Source organism: Stegodyphus dumicola, chromosome X2 (genome assembly GCF_044657685.1).
Source record: "Stegodyphus dumicola isolate Sdum_Otavi_A_Nest chromosome X2, ASM4465768v1".
NCBI classification, from domain to species: Eukaryota; Metazoa; Arthropoda; class Arachnida; order Araneae; family Eresidae; genus Stegodyphus; species Stegodyphus dumicola.
Window position 1 is genome coordinate 54979936 of NC_140781.1, and position 26959 is coordinate 55006894.

The following is a 26959-nucleotide window of genomic DNA, read 5'->3' on the forward strand; positions in this document are numbered from 1 at the left end:
TGTCAGGAAAACGAGATTTACAAAATCTAATTTAAAACAAGTCCATGACTGTGAAGAAGATGAAATAAATGGAAACATCTCTTGTTTAGCTGAAAGTTTCAATAGCGAAATTAATGTTGAAGCTTGCATCACACTTGATTAAAATTTATATATAAAAGAATCAAATTCAGGAATAAGACACTGCGTAAAAACAAAACATCGAAGAAAACACAGAAGCCGACACATTGTGCCAAATAAAAAGAAATGCATGTTAAAAGGTATTTATCTGAACTTGTAGAGACATTAGTTATATTTTTGGAAGCAAGAAAGATGAAAATTAGGAAACACCTTCCACGGGAATCGAACCACGGACCTCTGGAATACCGGCCCAGCGTGCAGAACCACTACACCACGTTAGGAAGGCGGGAGTAATACCTTACATACTCCCCTTTTTTAAAGGGAGAATGCGGTTTTTAGGGAACCCAATCGCCAAATCCTGGATGGAGAGAAATCATCATCCACCACCCTTTTAGTTCGAGCGCCACTGTAGAGACATTAGGATTTTTTGGAAGCAAGAGAAATGAAAAATGAGCAATCGCCTTCGCCCAGAATCGAACCACCTACCTCTGGATACCGGCCCAGCGTGCAGAATGACTACACTACGAAGGCACGGCAAGAAGGCGAGAGAAATACCTTATAGAACCCCCTTTTTTAAAGGGCGACTGGGGATTTTAGGAACCCAATCGTCAAATCATGGGTGTGTAGAGTCATCATCCATCACCCTTTTAGTTCGGGCGCCACTGTAGAGATATTAGGTATTTATTTGGAAGCCGAAGAGATGAAAAATTAGCAACCACCTTCGCCGGGAATCGAACCACGGACCTCTGGAATAGCGGCCCAGCATGCAGAACCACTACACCACGAAGGCACGCTACGAAAGCGGGAGAAATACCTTATAATCTATGGGATCGGATGAGGGGCACATTTCGACCAACAAAGTTAAAATTCGTCTCGAAAAAACGGGAATGACAAATGCATAAAAAAAAAATACTTTTTTCGAATTGTTTTTTATTATTTCTATTTTAATGTATCTGTTTTTAAAAATTTCGGTATGTTCCTTTCTTTGAATGAGAAACTTTTCATTTCATCAGTAGATTTTTATTTAATTGTTTCCCTTTTTCACTCTTCACTGATATTTAATCAACTACATTTGGGAGTTTTTAAAAGACTTGGTCTACCTCTTGACACGCATATCATATGCCCACAGTTTCAATTTAAGAAATGAATGAAATAAAATAGGTCTGCAGCTAAGCCAATTTTCAGCATGTGCAGTAAAAATGTTGGGAACAAATTTTCATATTAACCCTTGAAAATAACTATCTTTTAGAAAATTATTTTCAAAATTACTTGAGATGTCATTAATATTTAAAGTTTACATAACCATAAAAATACTGCTGAAGACCTCTGTGCATCTTAAGATTTCGAATGCAAAATTCTAAAATATATACAAATTTGGGAGCATTTGTCTCAAACTCACATTTGTTCAAAGCTTTTATTTAATGAAATGCTACTTTAAGCAACACTTAAGTTGTCTTTTCAGATGGAAGGGGTTTAAATCACGCAATTTTGACAAGTTTACTTGTTAAAGACGCCTTTTTTGGCACTAAAATTAATGAATATATAGAATAATGATCATGAACATGTAATAATGAAGGAACAATTTACTTTAACCAGCTTATCTTATTTTCATATAAGACTTCTAATAACAGGCATATTATGAAAATTTAGATAAGCTGTTACATGTCTAAACCTGTCACAGTCTGAAGACTTATTTGATTCATCTCTTAAACTGAAACAACAGATCTATTATTATCAATCATTTAAGAGACAATTAGTCAGCAGTCTTTTTCAAATATCCTGCACATATTGTTACTTTTAATGCTGCTTATTATAGATAATGTATTACTCCATTTTATCAGAGTATTTTGAAATCTCATAAAAGCAAGACAAAGTTATTTCCAACAAGATATTTTTCTTCAGCAAATATTCATCGACAATGAACAAAAACCTTAGTTTCGTGTCTGTTAAGAGCAGGTTTGATTGCATTTAGTCAAAAGAAAAGCCGTTTGAATATTCCAATGCATTACTAACACCAACAGCTGAAAAAATAGAAACAACTTTTATTTATTTATTTTACAAATTTAAGAATAATGTCTGTTCACCTTTTTTAATTTGTGGTTAATGTGCATTGCTTGGATTACATGATCTAATTTATTGATTCTAAACCTCTCGCCACTGATTACTCTTGTGTTTTGGGGCATTAAAGAAAGTTTTCAAAAAAGCTATATACAATATCATATGAAATTTCTTTTGCCCATTTAATAAATTCATGGCCCAGCTTTCATCGATATATTTGTTTAAGCAGTTATAACAAAATATAGGAATATTATGCATCATGAATGCCATGGGAATATAACATGCCATGAAAGCATGGTGCATGGAAGACCTTAGTTTGAATCAAAATCGTAAAAACAACCTTGTATTTAGCGTATGCATATTGAAACACTCAATCGATTTCGAGGGCAGCTAAAGGTCCCTCCTCATCAGGAGAAAGAAGAAAAATAAAGGGGAAGGAGTCTTAGAAACACGTGGTCCTTTATGGAGATTTCCTGTTATGTTTTACCACCAATCCTCAAATTCCATATCACAGATTATGTTCTTACTGCATTAATATAAATATTAACAAGACATAGTGCACAACAAAAATTAAACTTTATTTAGGAACTTCGCGCACACTGCCCGACAGCCTGCCTGTTTCGCTCTGCTCGCTACTCGTAAGAAATTTCTCCTCTAGGGTTGCCACACTTATCGGAGGGCGCAAGGCGCGCTCCTTATCGCCATCACCACAGAGTTTCCCCCCAGTTCCTTTAATGGCTATTCAAAGGAACGACATAGGTTATGAAATTATCTCAGAGTATCCGTGCTGTCGGGTATTTTTTACATGATTACAAAATTAGAATATAAAATTAGAAAAGATCAAAATGCAATTCAATATATAACAAGGTATTGACACATATAATAAACATGAAATAACAAGAAATATGTTAAGATATGAATTTTAAAAGAAATGTTTTAAATTGTTATGTAAGAAGCAAGTTTCTTAGGGAAGTGAACATGTCTTCCCGATCTGGTGACAGTTTGTGTCTTAGAGAGTTCGTTTGCAGATTTATTCTGCTGAACTGTCTTTAAGTCTTTATTTGTTTTCAGTTCAGGCCAATTAGAGTCCGAAAGCAAATAGGCTGGTTTCACACGGTCTATAGACACAGTAGATTTCAGACCGTTAATATCAATTGTGAAAGTTTTGTCCGTTCTAGAAAGAACTTTATGCGGACCTGTATATGGTTGGCACAGAGGTGGCTTTACTCGATCGACACGTAAGTATACATGCGTACACGACTTTAAGGTAGCACTTACGTAACATTTTTCTTGGCAATGTGCAGATGTTGCTATTGGATTCAATTGTTGCATTCTATGCCTAAGATTCGTGATAAATTGTGTGTCATACGGAGATATCTTAGATGACGTTATCATATCACTAGGCAGCTTGAGAGTTGTGCCGTACACCAGTTCAGCACAAGATGACTGTAGATCTTCTTTTACGGCTGTACGAATACCAAGCATAACAACTGATAGTGTTTCAGTCCAGTTATTGGTCTCGTGAGCCTTGAGAGAAGATTTTAAATGTCGATGAAATCGTTCAACAATGCCGTTGGACATTGGATGATAAGCTGTTGTTGTGATTCTGTTCGTACCTAAAATGCGCGTAAATTCTGCAAAAAGTGCGGATCTCATTTGAGAACCTTGGTCTGTTGTTATGATCGATGGGCAGCCAAAACGAGATATCCAACAGTTGAAGATGGCTCTGCAAATGGTTTCCGTTTTCATATCCGGGATGGGAATGGCTTCAGGCCATCTGGAGAATCTATCTATTAGAGTCAAAAGGTACACGTTGCCTTCTGATGGAGGTAACGGTCCGACGATATCCATATGGATTTCTGAAAAACGTGCATCAGGAAGAGAGAATGTGCCCAGTGGTGCTTCAGTATGCCTAGTAATTTTCGATTTTTGGCAAGATTCACAGGATTTCACCCAATTTTTGATATGACGTTTCATATCGGGCCATACATAACGAGAACAAATAAGCTTCGTAGTAGCTGCAATTCCTGGATGTGACAGATTATGCAGATGATTAAAGATGAGTCTGCGAAAGGAATTCGGAACAAATGGACGAGGAATGTCTGTTGATATGTCACAAAGAATATTACCATCAGAATATTGGCACGGTTTAAATTCCAGTTTCAAAGATGATGTGTTGTTTTTGAGAAGGTCTTGTACCTCCGGATCATGCCGTTGAGCTTCCGAAAATTTTTTAAAATCCAAAAATGGAGATTTTGTTATGGAATCAATTTCGATTCTTGAAAGAGCGTCAGCAACGACGTTTTTTGAACCTTGCACATGCCTAATATCAGTAGAGTACTGAGAAATAAAATCTAAATGTCGCAATTGTCGAGGTGAACATTTATGAGGGTTCTGTTTAAAAGCGTATATTAACGGTTTTTGATCCGTATAAATTATAAAATGTCTGCCCTCTAACATGTGTCGGAATTTCTTAATTGCAGAATAAATAGAAAATAATTCCCTATCGTACGCGGACCATTTCTGTTGACTTTTACTGAGTTTCATAGAGAAAAATGCTATAGGTTCCCATGTTTGTTGAGACAACTGCATAAGTGTGCCGCCGATTGCGACGTCTGAGGCATCTACCCAGATGCTTAGCTGGGCTCCGGGAATAGGGTGTCTCAAAAGGGTAGCCTGAGCAATGGCATTTTTGGCAGCAATAAAGGCTTGTTCAGCATTCTCGTTCCAATTTAATTGTGGGGATGAATCCTGAACACGAGAACGAGATTTCTTTTTATTAATATAGCCTTCTAACAATTTTATTAAAGGAGAAAGAATATGTGCTGCTTTAGGTATGAAACATCTATAAAAGTTAAACATGCCTAAAAATCGGCGAAGCTGAGTGAGAGTGGTAGGTTGAGGAAAATCTAAAATACATTTGACTTTGTCAGGAAGAGGTTCAATTCCGTTTTCACTAAGGTGAAAACCTAAGAAATCAATAGATGTTTGACCAAAGGTGCATTTTGAAACATTTATGCAAAGTCCATATTCCTGAAGTTTGGAAAATAAAGCTTTCAAATGCCTGCAATGTTCCTCAGAATCTTTAGAGGCTATGAGCAAGTCATCGACAAAAGCGTAAACGCCTTCTAAATCCCGCGTGACGTCATCTATAAAACGTTGAAAAGTCGCAGATGCATTGCATAAGCCGAATTGCATACGGATACTTTCGAATAAACCGAATGGTGTGCATATGGCGGTTTTGTGGATGTCGGCTGGGTTAATTGGTATTTGATGGTATGCCTTAATCAGGTCGACATGACTAAAAATTTTAGTACCGTGCAATGCAGCAGTAAAATCGGCTAAACATGGAATAGGGTATTTGTCTTTTATTGTTTGAGCGTTCAATGCTCGATAATCTCCTACAGGTCTCCATTCCAGACTTCCCTTTTTTAGAACCATGTGAAGTGGGGATGCATAATTGCTGCTCGAAGGTCTCATATGCCCCAATTGCATCATAGTTTGAAATTCTTGTTTTGCTATTTTTAAGCGATCTGGAGCTAACCGACGAGGTTTTGCAACCACAGGTGGACCTTTAGTTATGATATAATGAACGGTGTTATGTTTAACAGGTTGGTTAGGATCTGGTAATCTAGTAACTGAAGGAAATTCTTTTAAAATTTTGTGATATGGTGTATCACTAAATACAGTTTTTACTGAATAAATGCTTGCATTTTTCACGCAACCGACGGTTTTAAAATGCGTTTTTAAATCTTTGAGACATTTGTTTCTGAGATCAGGGACCAATTCAAAGAAATGGAGAAAATCTGCTCCAAGAATGGGTGTACTAACATTTGCTATAAGAAAAGTCCACGTAAACTGTCGTCTTAATTTGAAATCCAAAGAAAGTGTTTTTTGACCATAAACATGAATAGTAGAAGAATTAGCAGCGAAAAGTGTTTGTTGGGACGAATTCCGTTTTTGAGAATTATTTGCTGGAAGTAAGGACACGTCAGAGCCGGTATCGACCAGGAAGGAAAGGTTTGTTCTACGGTCACGAACGAACAGGCGACGTGAAACTTGAGGCAAAGAATAAGTCGCCTCTATTCTTTGCTGGTTTCGTTTCCCTGCCATGAACAAGGTTTTGTACATTTGTCATCTCTACACTTTTTCCCAAAACGTCTATGATATCAGCAAACAGAATAATCTCTCCTTTTGGAATTGCTTCTTTCCTTATTGCGATCTCCGCGATTTGGCGAGCGACCACGAGAAAGAGAAATGCGATCAATACGTTTGTTTAATTTTTCTATTTGTTTAAATAATTTATCCTCAAGAGACTGATCGACTGTGCGAGAAACAGCACAAGTCCCTGGGGTTGGATTTACTTCTAAAATTCTGTCGGCAATTTCTGCAGCTTTATCTACAGTTAAATTGGAAACCGCTGCCAAAATAGACTGAACAGTCGAAGGCAAACGTTGAAGGAATAATTCTAACATTAAGTTATCAGGAACATTTAAAGATTCTGCTCGACGTTTCATATTTCTAAGCAAATCGGAAGGTTTTCGAGAACCTAATTCTTCTCCAGATAATAATTGGCGAATTTCTTGCTGAGAAGATTCTCCTGAACGATTTATTAACTCAGTTTTAAGCTTTGCATATGGATCAATAGGGTCTGGTTTCATAAGTAAATCCCGTACTAGTGATGCGATATCTGGAGGAAGATGAGAAACTACATAATTATATTTAGTAATGGATTCTGTGATAGGTTTGGGGGTGGCAAGAGCAAAAGTACTTTCACACATAATAAACCATAAAGATGGGTCTGATCGGTTATAAGCCGGAATTTGGACGGCATAAACATCAGACATTGTGCAAGGTTTTTAAGCCAAAATAAAAGGAAAAATTTAACTAAAGAAAATGAAATTAAATGATAAGTAGAAAACAGAATTATAAAATGATCTATAATTACTACTCATCTGTGATCCGGAGGACGAAAACCGATGTAATCCATTACTTCTGGTTTGGAGATCTTGAGTGATGGCTTGTAGTCAAAACCGAAAGTGCTTGAGAACTGTTCATACGATTTAACACAGTCCGGGTTACCATTATGGTGATTTCCGGTTATGTTTTTACCACCAATCCTCAAATTCCATATCACAGATTATGTTCTTACTGCATTAATATAAATATTAACAAGACATAGTGCACAACAAAAATTAAACTTTATTTAGGAACTTCGCGCACACTGCCCGACAGCCTGCCTGTTTCGCTCTGCTCGCTACTCGTAAGAAATTTCTCCTCTGGGGTTGCCACACTTATCGGAGGGCGCAAGGCGCGCTCCTTATCGCCATCACCACACCTTATCAGCACTGCACGTGGTTGTAACCGGATTTTTAATCAGAGTTGCACTGGCCGCCTACTTTTACTGAGCCAGGCTATCTGATCAAACATGTAACACAAAGGACAAGAAAAATGGCGAAGTTAAAAATAGGGAACGAGGGGCAAATGCACCTTCACGCTCAAAATTTGAACTTCCACAGATAACCTGGCTCAGTAAAAGTAGGCGGCCAGTGCAACTCTAATTAAAAATCCGGTTACAACCACGTGCAGTGCTGATAAGGACCACGTGTTTCTAAGACTCCTTCCCCTTTATTTTTCTTCTTTCTAGGTATTTCTTTCTCCTGATGAGGAGGGACTTTTAGCTGCCCTCGAAATCGATTGAGTGTTTCAATATACATACGCTAAATGCAAGGTTGTTTCTACGATTTTGATTGTCACATTAGCGTGTTTCTCTTCTATTCTAGACTTTAGTTTGGTTTAGTTTATTATGGTATATCAGACTAGGGTTATCTGCTTAATGGGAAGCATACCTTCGTGGAGGACTTTCTAAGGAAAACTGGCTCGTATACATGTTACACATGGGGAAAACCGCAAAAATGTCCATATGGTCAGCCTGTTTGCCTGGAATCAAACCCAGGTTATAAGGTATTTCTTTTGCCTTCTTAGCATGCCTTCGTAGTGTAGTGGTCTGCACGCTGGACGCACATTCCAGAGGTTCATGGTTCGATTCCCGGCGAGGGCGCTGCTGATTTTTTTAAGTCTCCTGCTTCCAAAATACCTAATCTCTCTACAAGGTCAGAACAACCAGTGCTCAGCAATTTTACCACTCAGCTGCTGGTGGGCCTCTGGAAGACTTGTATAAGCTGGCTTGTATTAACATTATACATACAAAAAAATCATAAAAATTCCCATGCAGCCAGCCTATTCGCCAATATCTGAACCCAGTCATTTACCACCAATTTCTATATTTTAGTATTTATGTGATGTTTTATAGCAAAATCTTCATTTTTTGAATCACTATGGCAAAAATCTTTTCTGCAGTTTAAGAAGTTTGTAATTTACACAAACAACGGAAAATAAAACATGCACAAAATCTCACATTTTAAAATTACAAAAAAAAAAAAAAAAAAAAAAAAAAAAACCTTTAAAATTACAAAATATAAATATTGCAGAAATTACACAAGATGAGAGTAAATTTAATTACATTGCAAAATTTAAGCCAGAAGCTACCGCATTTTCTCCTCAGCTGATCTTCTAGGAAATTCTAAAATTTTAATAAGATTTATAATTAAATTCTCTTTAAAAATTTATCTTTAAAATTAGATTAGGAGATTGCCATTAAATCTCAAATATGCTATGCAGTTAAAGATCTTCTAGTGGAAATACTATTCATCGGACTGAAGGCTTGATCAGCTTAAGAACAGCTTTTGAACTTGGCCAAGCTCAAACAAAACCAGAAAGGCTAATTTTGGGGAACACAAAAGATAATGCAAATCAAAGTGTTATTATGACATGCAAGATATATTTTTCTAGGAATAAATGAATGCTTCATATTTTTTAACTAGGTATCAATTTACACACTTCTTTCTTTGAAAGTGACTTTGAAAGGAATCTGAGGTTCTGACTCATTTTCACAATTTAATTCACTCACTTTAACATAACTGTAAATTATCTTTCTACAAGCTCATGGCAGAAATTATATCTTATATAATGTTTTTGATTTCCATGTATTACTATTCCATTACATTAAAAAAAAAAAATAAAAAAAAAAAATAATAATAAAAGGGGGGAAGGAAGAAATTTTCTATTGTGTGACACAACAATAATAAATTTAAAAGAAAACAGAAAAAAAATTCACTATATTAAATTCATTTAACTTCATTTCGTTTCTTCATAAAATATAATTTTTTTTTATTATTATTTATTTTAAATAACAAAAACAACATCTGCACATTTCATAGATGCATGCTTGAAACATATTGGCTGAACTGAAAATTACTTTTAAAAGCTATAAACAGTCAAACACTTCATTTTTATATAAAATTTTTGGAAATATCTAAATTATAGCTTCTAAGTACAAAGAAATTAGAAATTTAAAAAAAAGAGAGAGAGAGAGAGAAAGAAAGAATTTTAGCCAAAAAATATTTTACATAACTTACACACTTAAAAACATTAACACTTAAAGGAAGAAAAGTTAATAAAGATTTTATTTCTAATATTAATAATAAATAGCATGTGTCAGATGTATTAATATCCAGGACTTCTCCTTTAAGCTCATTTTCTATTAATTTATACAAATATTCAAAATGAGTTCTAGAAATAAGACACGAGTCCTCTTCTTAAGGTACTTCATCTCACAACATGAGCAGTCTTCTTTTTAAGGTATTTCATCTCACAACATGAGCAGTCTTCGAAGCTGCCCTCGAAATCGATTGAGTGTTTCTTTATACCTACGCTAAATACAAGGTTGTTTTTTACGATTTTGATGAGCAGTCTTCTTTATGTACTCACAGGCATGAGCAGTTACTTTGTCTCGCAGGAACTTACAGGAAAGATGAGTACTCTTTGCAATTATGAAGCTGTATTATAAAAGGACAAAAAAAAAAAAAAAAAAAAAAAAAATTAAAGTGACACTGAGAGATCTTACCAAATAATTAAATAAATTTTATTATTTTGAATATTATTGACAAAAGTTTATAATGTTGCAATGAACAATTTTAGTGTACTGTTATTTACATGTGAGTAAATAACAGTACTAAAATTGCTCCTAGCTTTCCCAGCTTTTTAGTGTATGATAGTTCTGAAACTTTTGTAAGTATTCACGTAATTTTCCCCTTTTTCAAGGTGTTCATAAAGAAAGCTCCCCTAAATTCTAAAATGGATTTGCAGTGGTTGTTTCTCTCTTGCTAATTGAAATGTTTGTGGATTTTTAGTACACAGAGCTGGTTGGGGGTTCCCCCAATGAGATCCTTTTCAAAATTGTATTTTCTAGACAATATTATTATAGGCTATTACATAATTTATTCACGCTAGTCATTTCATTTTAAAAATGAAAGTTGTAAGCACTTATATAAGATTACAGAGATTTCATATATTACATACAGTTATGCAATAGAGTTCACATATTTTGAAGTTGCTTCTTCTCATTCATCTGTTTTCTCCACGTTTACATTTTCACTTAATGGATGTTTTCCTCGATAACTTGTGTCATATTTACAAGCTCTATAGCACTATCTTCTGACCTCTCTTTGTTTAAAATTGAAATTTTTTTGCCAGATTCAGTTTTCTGGAGTTTTCTTCACTTTATTTCCAGTTTCATTCCATTGCTTACTCACAATCATGCCATCATCTTGTGTTTTCCTTTGAACATTTACTTAATTTGCTTTCCTATTGTGAAGTTTTCTTCAACAAATTAATCTTATTCCTTCTCCTTACGCTTTGATTGGTAATACAGACAGAGTCCCTATTTAACAAAGACACTAGTCAGACAGAAACTGTGTAGCAGAAATCCACAATAGATAAATATAATTATATGTCCCATAAATAACGATATATGATTGTTCCCATCCATAACCCAACTCATATATTACAAAACAAATTCTACATACAAAAACATCTGTTCTTTGATACACAGTAATATGCTTAAAAATCCGTATACCAAAAAGTTTTCTAAATTCTATATTTGTTGTCAATCTGCACTGATACTAGATGAAACTGAACGTACATCATCTGCCAAAGAATATAATTCTATCACTTTTATTGGTGGTATGTTAGAAATTAGGCAATGAAATATATATTTTTTCGGAAAAAAAAAACTGAACAGAGAGGAAGTTTGAAAACTATATGTGATTTCTAAATTTCTATTTGAAACTCTATGAGTGTACATGTTAATCTTTTGGTTACAATAAAAAAAGATTCCATTTGCAACATATTTCAAGAACCTGAAAGTTGAAGCAACTAGTGGTGTAACTAGAACTCTTGGATTCTAGTTACGGCACTGGTTACTAATAAAATAAGAAAATTCTAGGCTCTTGGTATACTCCCTGATTTACATAATTCAAAGAAAAAAGTAGAAGGAAAAAATTATTTTCTGAGTACTGATGACTTCTATCAGTGGTGTATTAATTACTAAGAAATATAAACACATGTTTATAGGATTCCAAGATTAAAGGCAACAATAGAAATCTTTTGCTAGAAAAATTAGGGTCAGAATTTACCTCTTCTTGGACCACTTTTAAGTCAATAAAGTTACAGAAGAGCAAAAATTAAGGCCTCAGTTTTAGCCTGAAGTAAAACATGAGTTAGTCTTAATTAGGCTTTGCTTTTTCAGGATCAGATTGTGGGGTTTAGTGTTTTTTTATCTCTGAGATTCATCCTGAAATAGTGCCAATTCATCTGCTGCCTTTCCCCACTAATTCCATCTTTCGCATTTCATTCGCTCATCGAAAAATCAATTTCAGATACAGTGAATACCTGCTTTCACCAATTAAAAGGTTTAGATGAGATGGTATTTACTGCTTTTTACTGGCTTAATTTTTTGCATTTCTAATATTTATTAAATATTTCCTTTAGGCAATTTACTCTGATAAAAATAATGAACTGCGATCTTTGTTATTATATTACCATTTTTCAGATTCACATGCTTTTAAAGCAGCAGAACTACTCCCCCTATGAAAAAAAAATATATATATATAAAATAATCTAACCAAAGGATAATTAAGAGTAATTAGGTATCTCATTAAAAGTGCAGCGAGTTATCTTAAAACATGACTATCCACAGCTTTACAGAGTTTTGGAGCTCTGTGGATGTGATCTTAAAGAGGTGATGTTTAGTACCAAAGTTTATGCTCTTAAAATATACGGACTTCTTTCAGAAGTGCTGCCTTAGATCGTCATACAGAAGGATCACTACAATTATTTCCTAACATGTAATGGACTTAATTTACTGTTTATTCTAAAAGAGATTTAAAAGCAATATAATTCAATTTATTTCTTCTACAATCAGCTTTTACACAAGTTTGCTTCCTTCAAAATTTTCATTGCATATAATTGATAAAGAACATATGCACAGCAAATTATTAGAAAATTTAAATTTTAAAAATTCATATTTTTGTATTAATTAATGATGAATTTAAGTAACATTAAATGCACTCAGAATCTGAATATGTAAAGCACTGAATTTTACGACCCACATAATTATAAATATATATTTATATTACTACACAATTGTATTAAAAGTCTACTATAGGTGCAGTTATCATTTGTAATCTTTAAAAAGTGATAACATGTAGCACATTTATTACCATAGCCTATCATGAACAAAAGTATGTTTCATATAATTAAAAATGCCAAATATTTTAGTGTTTCTTACTGTATATATTTAAGTTTCCAAAAGACAAAAATACAATATGTCTGCACCAGAACCTAATATCAAATTACCCAACTAATGTAAGTTCATCATCAATCCCCCCCTCATTTTTTGTTCACTTTATAATATACCTTTATTTTTATCTTGACAGAATCAGGAATACAGGTATGGTTTTTTTCCTTGCACCACCTTATCTTCAGAGTTTTTCACTAAAGTAACATACTTTTAAATATATAAATAAATAAATAAATGCTGGATTTATTGAGAAGCTCTCAATAAATCCAGCATTTATTTATTTATTTCCGTTTAATGTTTATGATATACCTTCAAAATAGCACTGAATGACTATGTTTTGTTTCAATAAATTTAGGTTTCACTACATTTATGATCATGGTTTAAACAGACATGCGTGAAAATACCAAATGGGATATTAAGAATACTCAACATGAAATTGAAAATAGAGAACTGCATTTCCCTCATGCATCACTATAAAATTACTTCAGAGCAATTAGTCAGACTGCTAATTACACAAGTCAATGGACATTTAGCATCTAATGTTACTTGTTTGAACAAACAAATGACTCTCTGAACAACTCTTTGAAAAGGGGAACATTCACGAAAAATTCAGTTTTTCTTCACTAATGTTTATGGATGAGAGATAACAGCTAATGAATTAGGAAAGATTCTGTCAGTAAGGTTTACTGATGAGGGGAAGGGGGCTGCAGCAGATGAATTGGTACAATTTTAACCCCAGTATGAAATGGGAAAAGATGAATCAGGAAATCCTTGTTTCTAAAGGCATTATTTTTACAGAGCAGGGAATGTGCGAAATCAACTATGCGGGATTCAAACCACTTATCTTCCAGTGCTAGTTGGATGTGCTACCAATTACCTTGGATGAACAAGTATATAGTAATGCAATATTTCCTCATCTCACCAAAGTTTACATTGGCAACTAGTAAAGAAATCTACACAGAAACAAAACGTCATGTAAAATACAGGATTATGAGGAAATACATAAAATATAAGAGCTAAGGAAAGGCGTTCTAGATTGATGAAGAATATATATAAAAGCGTATATTGTTACTGATTAGCAGTCAGACAGAACAGCAGGTGAACATACAAAAAGAATTCTCACTAATAATATACTAGGATTTACTAAAATCAAAAAATATGAATGATTCAAAAATTTGGAAAATTATGTATACTTCATATAATACACTTTATAAGCTTAAAACATGCATTTAATGTATGTGAGCTGGAAACAATAACTTTAAATAACCATTTATAATATAAACTTCACATGTAAAATTAATTAATGCTTCAATTTTCATATAAAAGATTATTAAATGCTAAATTTTTCTCTTCTCTCATTTTAATTGCTGTTGGTTTCTGCTTCTTTTTTTCCTGTTCATTTTTTTTTTTTTTTATATAATTAAGATAATGCTGAAGCTGACTAAGGTGGTTGTTAAAATCAATGACCAAATATCACTATAAACCAAAAAAAAAAAAAAAAAAAAAAAAATCCTTATTTATTAAAATCTGCATTTTTCTTACTTTTATTTCTGCAGAACTATTTTTTAATTCCTTGACATTCATTTCTTTTGTGTCATCTGAACGTCACTGTTTAGCTGAATAAAATTCAATGTATGGAAGATAAAAATTAATATGCAGTTCTTGTTTGATTTATTTAATTTGTATATCAGTACTAGCATAACATTCAACAGTTGAAAAATTAATTGACTATTCTGAAAATTCCTAGTTATATCCTGGATTAGCTTTTAGGGAGCGAAAAAATATTTGAATACTTTCATGTGCGTTGGTTTCATATATGTTTAATTTCTATAAAAACATTTTCTACAAATTTTGCTTTTGAAAGCTGACAATCTTGAAAGCAGATAAAGTATTAATTTCCAATGTATTGGGATAGCTCCATCAGGAAATTTGAAAAGAAGGGACATTTATTTTAATTTATTTACTTTTAATGGAGAGCCTTAAAAAAAAAAAAAAAAAAAAAAAAAAAAAAAAGACTACTGGCTTATTCACTTAAATATTACTCTAGATACATTGAGCATCTAATTAAAGAATTTTTGAAAAAAAAAATAAATAAAGGCTTAGCATTTTATGAAAATAACTTCTGCATAGTGGTGGTGGGTTGTGTAAGAAACATAATACAGCTTTTTACGTAGCCCCCATCAAATCAAATTTTTAACTAATGAAATGTTCGACATATTTTAATTATCTAAATATAACATTCCTTACCTCTTAGTGAAAACTTCACGATGTTATAATATTACGACTTACTGAGTACATCATCGATTTAGAACACAGAATTCCTTGGTTTTGAAGAGATTTTTTCATTTTTGTTATCACTTCTGACAGTATTAAACATGGGTTCTTCATATATAATGAGTTCTTCATTAGGAATGAGATAGAATACCTAAAAGCCCCCTAAATCTTCAGCAGTAGCTCTGAATACTTCCCTATTCTTTAAAAGAAAGGCAATTAACTACTAATGTATTCCAGACAAGAAAAAGGATAGCTGTTATTACCAAGCATCTATCCAAAAGGGAAAATGCCAACAGCCAAGTTATCAAAATCTTGTTGAATAACAATTTTGATTTTGGAATTTACAGTATGGAAGCACTGCTTATACTTATTTTTATCACTTTTACTTATACTTGTCATACAGTCACCCATGTCACTGACCTTTTATTTCTCTCACAGTCACAATGTAATTTGTGTTATGTATAGTGCAGATCTGCAGCAAATGACAAATTATTTAATGCAAAAACACCTTGTGGGACCCCTAACAGCAGCCCTGTGGGTGCATGGACTCTGAATGATGAAGCAATAACAGTGAAGATCCTTCAAGAAAATTGGTATATCTAATACTGTTTGATGAATCTGAAAGATCACTGCATGTCAAAAGATAAAATGAATAGTGCAAAGATAATGACAATAGTGATGATAGTGACAACTTGCCAGCTGCAGCAGAGGACACAAACAGCAGTTCCAGCAGCGCTAAGTAATTTGAGGCCTAATGAGTAGCGAGTAGCAGTGGATAACAATAAGATCAGATGAGATTCAAGATAAAGGGAAAAAAATTGAAGCAATTTAATTATACATTGTAAACCGGAAAATATGCGAGTAAATAGATATTTTTCTGATATGTAGAAATAGAATGATTAGAAGAGGAATAGAATGATTAAATTTGGGAAGCACCATACGAATTACATGATATTTTAGATATAAATGACCATTTTGGAACAAAACGTTTCTAGAACTCTCATCAATGTCTTAAAGAATTGTGTAAGCAGGGCACTGCATCTGAAAATAACAAAAACTACTTCATTTTCAACAGAACTCCTTGGTTATTTTACCACATCCTCTGTATAATAGACTTCAAATATTTTGATAAGACAATACACATCATTTTCAGGGCATTTCTTTGCATAACACATGACTCAAAAGACTATTTATAACAAATTAACTAAATGATAAATGCAGTGCCTATTTTCCCTTGAATTTAGACATTACATATACTGCCAGCTTTAGCAGCTATGTTTAACATTCTTATGTAGCCTTTTTAACATAATAAAAATTCATGGTATTGTATAAAATTTTTTGGTCTAGGAAAACTCATTACCTAATAATAATATTCTATATAGGTTTTAGCTTGAAATTATCTCCATACTGAAATGTCTTGTATGAGTCATCACTTTAATGGCATCAGGAAGGCATTAAAAAATATTACTAAACTATGAAAATGTACAACAAACACTAATTTTACAGATACAAATTTCTACGCAAACTCCTAGCCAATAAAAATATGAAGCTCCACAAAGTTTTCATCCAAAACAGTTAACAGATAATACTTGTTTACCTATGGTACATTTTAAATATCTTCCATCCATATTCCTGTTCTGCAAAAGAAGTGTTTACCCTGGCTAGGATTATTGCATTTTATAGTCATGGAATCTTTTATTGCCACAAAACACAACTTCCCTAACTTGAAGAATAGCATGTGTAGAGTGCTCTTGAAAATCTCCAAGCTTTGCTCACTTGAGATGTAACCTATATAACGTGAGAATTCACTTCATTTTCTAGCCTTTTCAACATACCAAAAGCTTTACCATATTTCCACAAGAAATAATACCTCTGTAGAGGGCCTTTTATAAAAAAAAAACTAGATTATGTTTTACACTGTAAAAAAAATACAATGAAAATGTTTAGTAGAACTGGCCAGTTCTTCCAGAAAAAGTATACGTGTGCAACCAAACCAGGCTTAATGGCACCAGAAGTCTCTGATTGAAAGCTGAACAACAGTTAAAATTTCATTTAAGAGACATGCTTTGAAAAGATAAAAAATTTTGTTCAAAATTGATATTTGTTGATTTTATCTAAAGTTTTGACAATTTTTCAAAAGCAAGAAAACGTATCCTGAACACTACACAAAGCTGTTATTGTCAATTAACAATATTTTGTTCCTTCTATTCCTTAATGCCAATATAACTGCTGATACATTTGCCTAAATGCCTTGAATGGCTACAGAAATAACTTTCACATCTCGACACTAGATATACTGATCATAATAGCACAAGGTAACTATGTAACTTTTCCATAAGTTAATTTCAATGGATTATTTTCATTAAGAAGCAGCTTAAACTATCATTAGAAAATGCCTTTTACAGAAGGGAATAGGAAACAATGAATACATGTTCAAAGTACCAACATGGCAATCATTCACAAACACTTGGAATAGACACTATTCCATGCTCAGTTAAATTTGCTTTTAAATATTCATCAGTAAATTTACCTAAAAGACAGACTGCTAGGAAGTTAATCTTTTACTTTTGTCCCATGCTTTATGAACTAGCTCCTTTCAAACTCATAAGAAAAGTCATGGCACATGATGGAGCCATTTTCATTATTAACATTAGTAAACCTATTTACAGACAGTCAGTTACAGAATTCAAATAAAGATATTCTCTAACATAAGCATGCATGACTATAGCAACATGACTGCTCCAAAATTCAGAACAATCATTAGGGATTTCAAAAGTAAGCATATATTCACACCTCACCAAAATAGGCAACACACACACACACACAAAAAAAAAAAAAAAATTCTAAATAATATACACTATTTGGAAATGGCTGACTGACAAAGCATGTCATGGCTTACAATTAAAATGCATCTGTATAAAACAGCACAGGGTTATCACTTTAATTTAGCTTCTTGAGGAGAAAATATATTCATAAAAGCTACTTTAAAGGAGTAAGGTTTGAGAATTAAATGAATTTCCAAAAACACAACAAATGAAAAGAAACATAAAATGTTATCAAAAATATACAGAACTGAAATTTTATTCAAAAGTGAAATACTGTCTTATGAGAAAATGAAAAATGTTGAAATCAAAATTTACATAAAATATAGTTTTCCTTTAGAATATTCAAGGAAAGAACTCTCCAAAAAATTAATTTCAATTGCATTAAGTCCCTATTCATTGAGTGACCACAATAACAAAATATTTTATTTCCAGTCTTCTCATGATAATAACTTTTTATCGACTATAAACAATTTTCAGGGGAAAATGCAATATATTTAAATAAAGTAAATGAAAATATATTCTTAAAATATTTTATCCCAGAAATTTTGATCATTCCATTAAAAATACATATTATGAATGGACCTTTTTACAAAACAAATTTAAAGACAGAAAACTGAGGAAGAAAAGCAGCATCCTCTGAGATTTAGTATCCAAACCCTTTATGTGAAATGCCTGTATATTATTTATTGCTTATCCATGAGATGATCCATTGCTCTCATGAACTCATATAGCAGGGGTGGCCAAAGTGCGGCTCGCAAGCCTGATACGGCTTTCCCAGTCAATTTGTGTGGCTCGTGCGTATAAAATATATGTATGAAATATGGTAAACTAAAACTATTCAGTGCCCAAAAGAAGTAATTAATTATTTTAGACTCTTTTTAAAAAGTTATCAGGGATTTCTTTCTATTTAAAACCTCCTTCACTACTTCTATAATGATGTAAATATGAACTTGTGGCTTTTAGAAAATCTAGATGCGGCTCTCGAAGATTCCTGAATTCAAACGTGCGGCTCTTGCTGACATGAAGTTTGGCCAACCCTGTCATATAGTATATGTCTCATGTCTCGCTTATACTTTCAAATTTCATTTCATTTAATTCAGGAAGAGCAATCTAGACTTTTGCAAATCCATTGGATATAAGGTCCCTTATAATTATCTCTAGGCTTTTGAAGAAATCAAGAATACCAAGGTAAAACGTCAAAATTTTAAATCTGTAATGATAAAATTGCATGCACTTACATTAAAACATCCCCATACAGCAGCAGGTAAATAAAAAATATTCATCTTTAATACATTATTAAACTGGAAGTTGGGTGAAAATGAGTATCTTCAGGATCTCATGAACATTCTGAGGTTACAAGCTGCTCCTCAGAATTGCACTTTTATTGACTGATCTTTGCCTCAAGATAGCTATAAAAATGTCAGAAGCCAACCATATATGTCAGTAGTTAAAACATCTGACTTCCCCCCTACCCACACACACAGAGAGAAAGACATTACTGTTAAATTTCTCTTAGCTCTACTTTAAACAATCTCTCTGTCTTATAGTGGTTTCCAAGCATAAGAGTAGTGGTACAACCAATGCTTCTAAACCTAAGAGAAATCATTTTGTCTTATCCATTGGCAAGAAAAAAAAAATTTTGGAAAGTAGCATTATTGTATTAACAATTAATTAATTATTTTTTTTAAATACTGATAACGTCTTACTGTGCAAAAGTTGCCAAATTATGTATGTTACGTTTATATTTTGTTCTACATAGAGTTGCTCTGCAATTGTGTTATGCCCTGGAACAAATTACCTTCAGATATAGGAGTACTACTGTAAAGATCAAAGAAAAAACTTTTCTAAGAACAGCATACAAAGAGCATTTATTGATACAACACACATATTTTTGTAAAATGGAACAGTTATTCAAGAGCAATTAGTCTTTATAATTTTAACAGTTAAAGTTTTAATTACTCACATAAAACTAATTGTGATTTGAAGGAAAAAAAGTCTATATGAATATGGCAAAGCCATGAGAGCTATCTGCCTAAAAGGTGGGATACCTTCATGAAGGAATTCCTAAGGGAAACAGGCTCATAACCCCATAACGCATGGGGAAAAGCGCACAAACCAACCATGCAGCCAGGCTGTTTGCCTGGGATCGAAACCAAACCAAGTCAAATTACTAAGTGGCTTTAAGTGCTTGGTCACTGGTGAAACCTAAAGGGAAAAGAAAGACTATAATTGGGTAATAACAATGTGCGTAGAATTATAAAAAAATGTATTGTACAGGATTAAATATTAAAAATTATGTATGACATTGGCAATATGAAAAATAAATTACTTCTTTTCACTAGTAAAATAAAATAGTGAAGTTGACAAGTTTGGAGGTTTTAAGAAAATCAGACACAGGTATGAATGAAAATTCCATGTGAAAAGAAACCAGAGCATAGTTATCAAAATGTGGTAATTATCACGTATATTTTACACTGAAATATATATCACAAAACTACAATATGGATAGACATATCTAATGAACATCACAACTGATTGACAGATGATCTGCAAAATATCTTTATATCTAATCATAATTCTCTTTTCGAATGAAGTATCTAAAGACATGATTCATTGATTCATTTGTGAATATACAAATGAATCAATGAATCATGAAAAATGAATCAATGAATCATATTAAATACTTAGTAGAAAATGGATTGCAAACTTATAAAAGTGCATCTTCAATTAAACTGGGCTCCACAATTTATATGCAACAGTTACAGTGGCAGACAACAACAACAACAACAAAAAAAAAAAAAAAAAAAAAAAAAAAAAAAAAAAAAAACTGCACCTAAAAATATAAATATTTAGTAATGTTAACGCATTAGTTTGTTCACATAAAATTATCTTTGTTACTGCAAAGCAAGATATGAGATGCAAAGCAAGATATGAGGTGCAACACATTTTCCTAAACAGCCACAAAAATTTCACCAGGACAACTTAAACCCCTTCTAAAGCAAAATGATGAGCATTTTTCCATATTAAACATTTATTTTTTAAAATTTGGCTAACAAAAAAATTGGGTAGCACGAGTTTAGTAGCAGATATTTTTTTCAAGGCCAAAAACTTAAAAATTTTTAATGTATGGACAAAGTAGCCAGAAATCTGAGCATTACTATATCAAGTTGTGTATGGACAAACACTGATCATTTGAAAGAACAAAAGCAATACACACACAAGAATTCAGCAATGGCCTAACAACTAAAAATAAATTAATTCGGAAAATAATTTTACATTGCATGAATACTGCTAAATAATTTTTAGGGTCTAATTTTATAAACCATTTTGCTTTTAATATATTAATTATGGAAAAAGGTAGGCATTTAAGTAATTACTGGTGTGTGTATTCTGAATATCTAAATGTAGTCTATTTCTAGTGTTTTTGCTTTTATTATAAATAAGTATTTATTTTTTATTGAACACTTAACAATGTTTCTCAGCAGGATGTGCAAAAAAATTTTAACAGCTGCTTTACACAAGAAGGTCGTATAATCCCGGCATGTAGTAGCAAAAGGCTGTATTGCTCAACTGAAAAACGATTATTGTCAAGAAGGTAGCATACATATTAACACCACAGCAGTCAACTGTGAAATATGAAAAATCAGGAGGATGTTGCTCTGTGCAGTGACACCTTTTTTAAAGAAATCCAAAGTGTCTTAAATTCACTTTAAATGAATGATTCAGGTTATTGAATTATTTATAATGTGATTCTGAGCTAGAACATATTAATATTGAATCAGATATCCTTTATTTCATGTTTTTGGGATAATTTCCTTTTGTAATTTTCTTAAATACTGAAATCTTCAGAAGTGAAGAAAGGCTTTTATTTATTCAATTACTTTTAAATATGATGAAAATAGAATTAATAAAAGTTCTTGTGTGAATACATTTTGTAATGCATTATATACTCACGTAAAACATACCAAAGAACAGATTCAAACAATTCAGATCAAAAATAAAAATTTAGTAAGTGAAATTATGCTGAAAATCACTAGGGGTGGGAGAGCAGAAGTTGAACAATTTGTGTTTCATTAATTCAATAAATTGCATTTATTACCTGGAAAACAGTTTTCTTAGTAAAGGCTAAAAATTAAAAACCAGAGGATTTGGTGATCTACTGGGAGATGTGATCAAAAATTGGACCATGGATTTAGCAGATATGTAACACTAAAAACATAGCAATTTTAATTCTCTCAATGCGCGAGCAATTGAAGAGTTGGGTTTCCATGAAATAAATTTTGGAAACTGCATATATATATATATATATATATATGTTAATTTGCTTTATTGAAAGAAATACACTTACTTTTATTAAGTCCAGAATAGACTTTCCAGAAAAATGGAATTTCTTTATTTTTATTCATAAATTAATCTAAAAATCTGGATTTTTACTTTGCTTGACATTTTTTGTACAAATTATGTGAAATTTGTTGCTTCATTCAGTGAAAATTTCAAATGTTATTTTTTGAATTTCTGCCTGTTCTTTATATACAGTGACTTTCAGTTTGCTTCAACTTTGAAATAGAATGTTGGTTGCTTATGAGAAGATAAAAGGGCATGCTGTTTACCTGCCTGAGCAGACATCTCTTTTAATGAAATTTTTTCATTTGTGTTAAAAACAGAATAAAAAAAACCTCCCATAACCATTTTGTTTTTTAACAGAAAATCTCAGAATTAAATTACAGATCTTCACACATTTAACTTCTTTATATCAGGCTCTCTCTCTTTTTCTTCATATTCCACACAAACAGATAAAAAACATACCATCAATTGCTAAACCTTTCAGATGTCTTAAACTGGGAAGCTTCTCTAACTGGCAAGTTCTACTTCTGTAATATGATTCAGGTGTATTTAATAAACCATCATTTTCTTTTCAATCTCAACCAATTAATTACATAGCTAGGACATTAAAATTAATTTGCCACATTGTTCACTTATTAAGAAATGTTTAAATAATCATTTGATACCTGCTACGAGTGACTTTGTTTTCCTTTGTTTATATAAAGACATGATCAATGAAAAAGATGTTTCTTTACAATTTCTGAAAAAGAAATTAAGGAACTATAAACCAAAGTTTTAAATGTAAAATAAAAAAGAAGCATTTTTTACAATCATCACACATTGTGTAAAAATTCTGGCAAACTTTACCTAAATTAAAATAGTTTTACACAAAACTCTTGGGGAAGAAAAGAAAATATTTATTCTGCCTTTCATTTCTAACAGTGACTACACTCGGTATGTGTGTGTGTATGTGATTATGGCAAAGCCTCGAGGGCTTTCTGCCTAAAGGGAGGGATGCCTTCGTGGAGGACTTTATAAGGGAAACTGGCCTGCATACACGTTGCACTTGGCAAAGACTGAAAACACCCATACAGCTCATTAACCAGGAATTGAACCCCGGACTGAACTACCGACTTTACCACTTAGTTGGTGGTGGGCTGACCAGGAGCTTTGGAAATTAGGAAAAATTCCTAAATCCAGAACCTATAGAAGTGATGCAGGATTCAGGAGTGTAAAATATCGACTCAATTATATTCATTGCTTTAATTTCTGTATAAGCAGTAACAGTCATTTTTCTCTTCTCATTTAGAAATTTTTATCCAATTATGTGATTATGGCAAAGCCTCGAGGGCTTTCTGCCTAAAGGGAGGGATGCCTTCGTGGAGGACTTTCTAAGGAAAACTGCCTTGTATACACGTTACACATGGGAAAAACCACGAAAACGCCCATGCTGCCAGCCCGTTCACGGGATTCGAACCTCGGACCGAACTACCAGTGTTCAGCGACTTTACCACTCAGCCGCTGGTTGGCCCTAAACTCGGTAAGGATCAGCAGAGTGATAAACGCATACCACTTACCTTATCTACGATCACAGCAGTGACTGCATGTTTGAACATGCTAAAAATTAATTCACTTTTACTTTTTCAGTATAACCACAAAACTGCTGCAGGAACTAAACATTCACTCTGCTCATCAACACCATCCTAAGTCACCTAGAACTGCAATTCTCAACCAGTGGTATGAAAGAGAAAAATAGATGGTACGCAAAGAAACAAAGTATTTTTAATTGTTAAATTCAAAAATTAAATATCCCATCATCCTGTTAAAGTTTTTTTCTCTAGCACTCGTAACTTTATATGATCTGAACTTTGTTCAAGGTCAATAACTGCTCATAAACTTTAGTAAAATAATCCGTTTTTATTTTCACAAATACTCTTTTAGCCATAGACATAACAAAATTTATCATTTTTGTCATAAATGATGTTTGCAAGAGGAGTAATATAAATATAAATGGATGTTGTATTTAATAGGAAATAAAAATAAGTTCCTGTAAAAAGATAATTATCTTTATTAATTATGCAATTGTATCTCATTTATTCTTTTAGAGTTGATCGATTTATTAGCATGTCTACATTTCATATCGCCACCATTTCCGGGCTCATATTGGAATCCTATTTTTACGCCAATTTGTTGTCTCTAACAGCAAGTATTTTGTCTTGTTGCTTTGTAAACCTCATTTTTCCATGCGATTTGAGAATATGATCGAATAGTTTTCAAGAATTCGTAATATATTGTGTATTTAAATATTTGTGAAAAAATAATAAAACAAACCTAGATTTTCAAAATGAAAAAATGGCTAGGATTGACTAATCGGAAAAGGGATGATTCACAGGTGATGGATCCAGGACAATCTACTAGCACTAAGAATACTGAAAAGAAAAGAAAAATTTTTGACAGAAAAAATGTCATGAAAGTTATTTATCATTTGGGTTTACTTGGAATGGAGGCGAAATGGACCCTCAACTTCAATGGGTTGTTTGTGATGAACTATTACCCAATCAAAGTATGAAACCATCGTTTCTAAAAGACATTTTGAAGCTAAGCATGCCAATTTAAAGGATAAATCTGAAGAATATTTTAAGAGGAAATTATTAGAGTTCAAAAGTAGTAAACAAGTAATGAAAAGCTTTGTTACTTCAAGTGCAAAAGCTGTAGAATCTAGTTACCTAGTAAGCCAAAAAATTAACAAGACTGGGCAGGCTCACACTATTGGAGAAAACCTTATACAGCAGCTAAAGATATTGTTTTAACATTATTCAACAAAAAAGCAGCTAATAAACTTAATAATATTCTGCTATAAAATGATACAGTAAATCGATAAATTCATGAAATGGCAAATTCCATAAAAGAGACACCGTTTCAAAAAAATAAAACATAGCGAGTATTTCACATTGCAATACGATGAAAATATTAGTATAACGAATTTTGTTCAATTATTACTTTACACAGTACGCTTCAAAGAAGATAAATGAATTAGCAAAGAATAGAGTACCAGCAAAGAGTTCATTGCCGTATGCAGTGACGGAGCTCCGGCTTTAACATGGAAACATTCCATGTTATTTCTCAAATAAAGAAAGTTGCATTTGAAACAGAAAGTTGCATTTAAACCCATTGCTTCATTCATCGTGAAGCTTTAGTAGTTAAAACAATCCTCAAAAACCTGAAAATAATTTTGAATCAAGCTGTGAAAACTGTTAATTTTATTAAAACTGAGCTTTAAATTCAAGACTGTTTACAATTTTATGCCAAGAGATGGGCAGTGAACATGAAACACTTTGGTCACATTCTGAATTATGCGGTTAGCCAGAGACAAAGTTTTAAATTGTCTTTTTGAACTTCGAAATTCATTCATAATTCCTACATTCAAAATCTGAATTGCAAAATTTTTATTTAGTGAATTATGGTTGGTGCTTTTAGTGTCGCGCCACTATCGAACTCCATGAGAGGTAAGTTTCTCTGTTACGGAATGGCAACGAGAGAGATTGTTGTTCAAAAGATGGATGATCGAACTGCGTTGTAACGATCATTTTTGAGGATGTTGCGTATTGTAAAATGAACCTATTACACTGTGCTGAATAGTATTAAAATGCTATATATTAAAAGATCTTTCATCTGATCTAAATTTTAACAAACCGCTCATTATTTTCTCTTAAATTCACAATGATGTTCACGATATTTCTGGCGCCCCCGGGTGGGCGTGTTTGTTGGAAACATGTCGGATGAAAGAATAGATAGGGTAAGTTGATTACCTTATACTTCCGTTTTGAAGTTATTGATTATTGTTTTACTGAAGTTTAAAATACTTTTCTTGCCTAATTTTTATCTGAATATTTTAAACTTTTATGACAAAATGGAAGTGATGAAAAGAAACAAAACTGCGCAACGTTCAGCTTTTACTAAAGCATATAAAAGACTATATGAACTTTTAAATGATGATAATGTTGATTATGAAGAAGCAGAAATGTGTTTTTATTTGTTCAAGAAAAAGGCAGAAACATTAGAATTGACGCACAGTGCTTATTTAGATAATATAACTGATGATAAAGAATTCGAAACAGAATTTGAAATAACAGAGGACTATCGAGAGAAGGCTGTTAGGATACAGTTAAAATCGGAACGATTTCTCGATAATATTAAGAGTAAATTAAACGAAATCCAAAATACATCGTCAGAGAGTAGTCAGAAATTAGTTACTGATGAAAATACATGTAAAACTTTGTGCCAACGCCTACCGAATACCGAAAGTAGAACTTTATAAGTTCGCCGGTGGTTTAAAAAATTGGCTTACGTTTTGGAATCAGTTTAAAAACATACATGAAAATAATAACTTAACGAATGCAGACAAATTCCATTATTTGATACAGTCAACAAAAATTAAATCAGAAGCTAGAGATATTGTAGAATCTTTTCCGGTGACGAACGAAAATTATCCTTTGGCTATAGAAAGCCTTACTGAGAGATATGGGCGTAAAGAACTTTTAATTGATTTTTATGTTCGAGAGTTAATAAAACTTGTTTTGGATAACGCAGCGAAAAGGAAGCAGGATTCTTTGAGTAGTTTGTATAATAAACTTTCAACACAACTTAGAGCCCTGAGCAG

General features: G+C 32.6%; 1 long non-coding RNA gene and 2 other non-coding genes across 6 annotated transcripts in view; 1 reads left to right on the plus strand and 2 right to left on the minus strand.

Moving 5' to 3' along the window:
- Positions 1–833: 833 nt before the first annotated feature.
- TRNAS-GCU (transfer RNA serine (anticodon GCU)) lies at positions 834–907 on the minus strand. Its single transcript has one exon. It is a non-coding gene; the product is annotated as a tRNA-Ser (tRNA).
- A 7256-nt stretch (positions 908–8163) lies between these two features.
- On the plus strand, positions 8164–8236 carry TRNAV-CAC (transfer RNA valine (anticodon CAC)). The gene has a single exon. It is a non-coding gene; the product is annotated as a tRNA-Val (tRNA).
- Positions 8237–9680: 1444 nt separating this feature from the next.
- LOC146992759 (uncharacterized) overlaps positions 9681–26959 on the minus strand; it is a 54824-nt gene continuing 37545 nt past the window's right edge. Inside the window, exons 4-5 of one of the 4 annotated variants that reach the window (XR_015039171.1) lie at positions 20025–20181; positions 9681–10073 (exon numbers count right to left, since the gene is read on the minus strand). This is a non-coding gene — a long non-coding RNA (uncharacterized LOC146992759). Of the gene's footprint in view, positions 10074–19825; positions 20182–22985; positions 23060–26959 lie in introns of those variants that run through there. The other 3 variants (XR_015039172.1, XR_015039169.1, XR_015039170.1) reach the window with 3 other exon arrangements.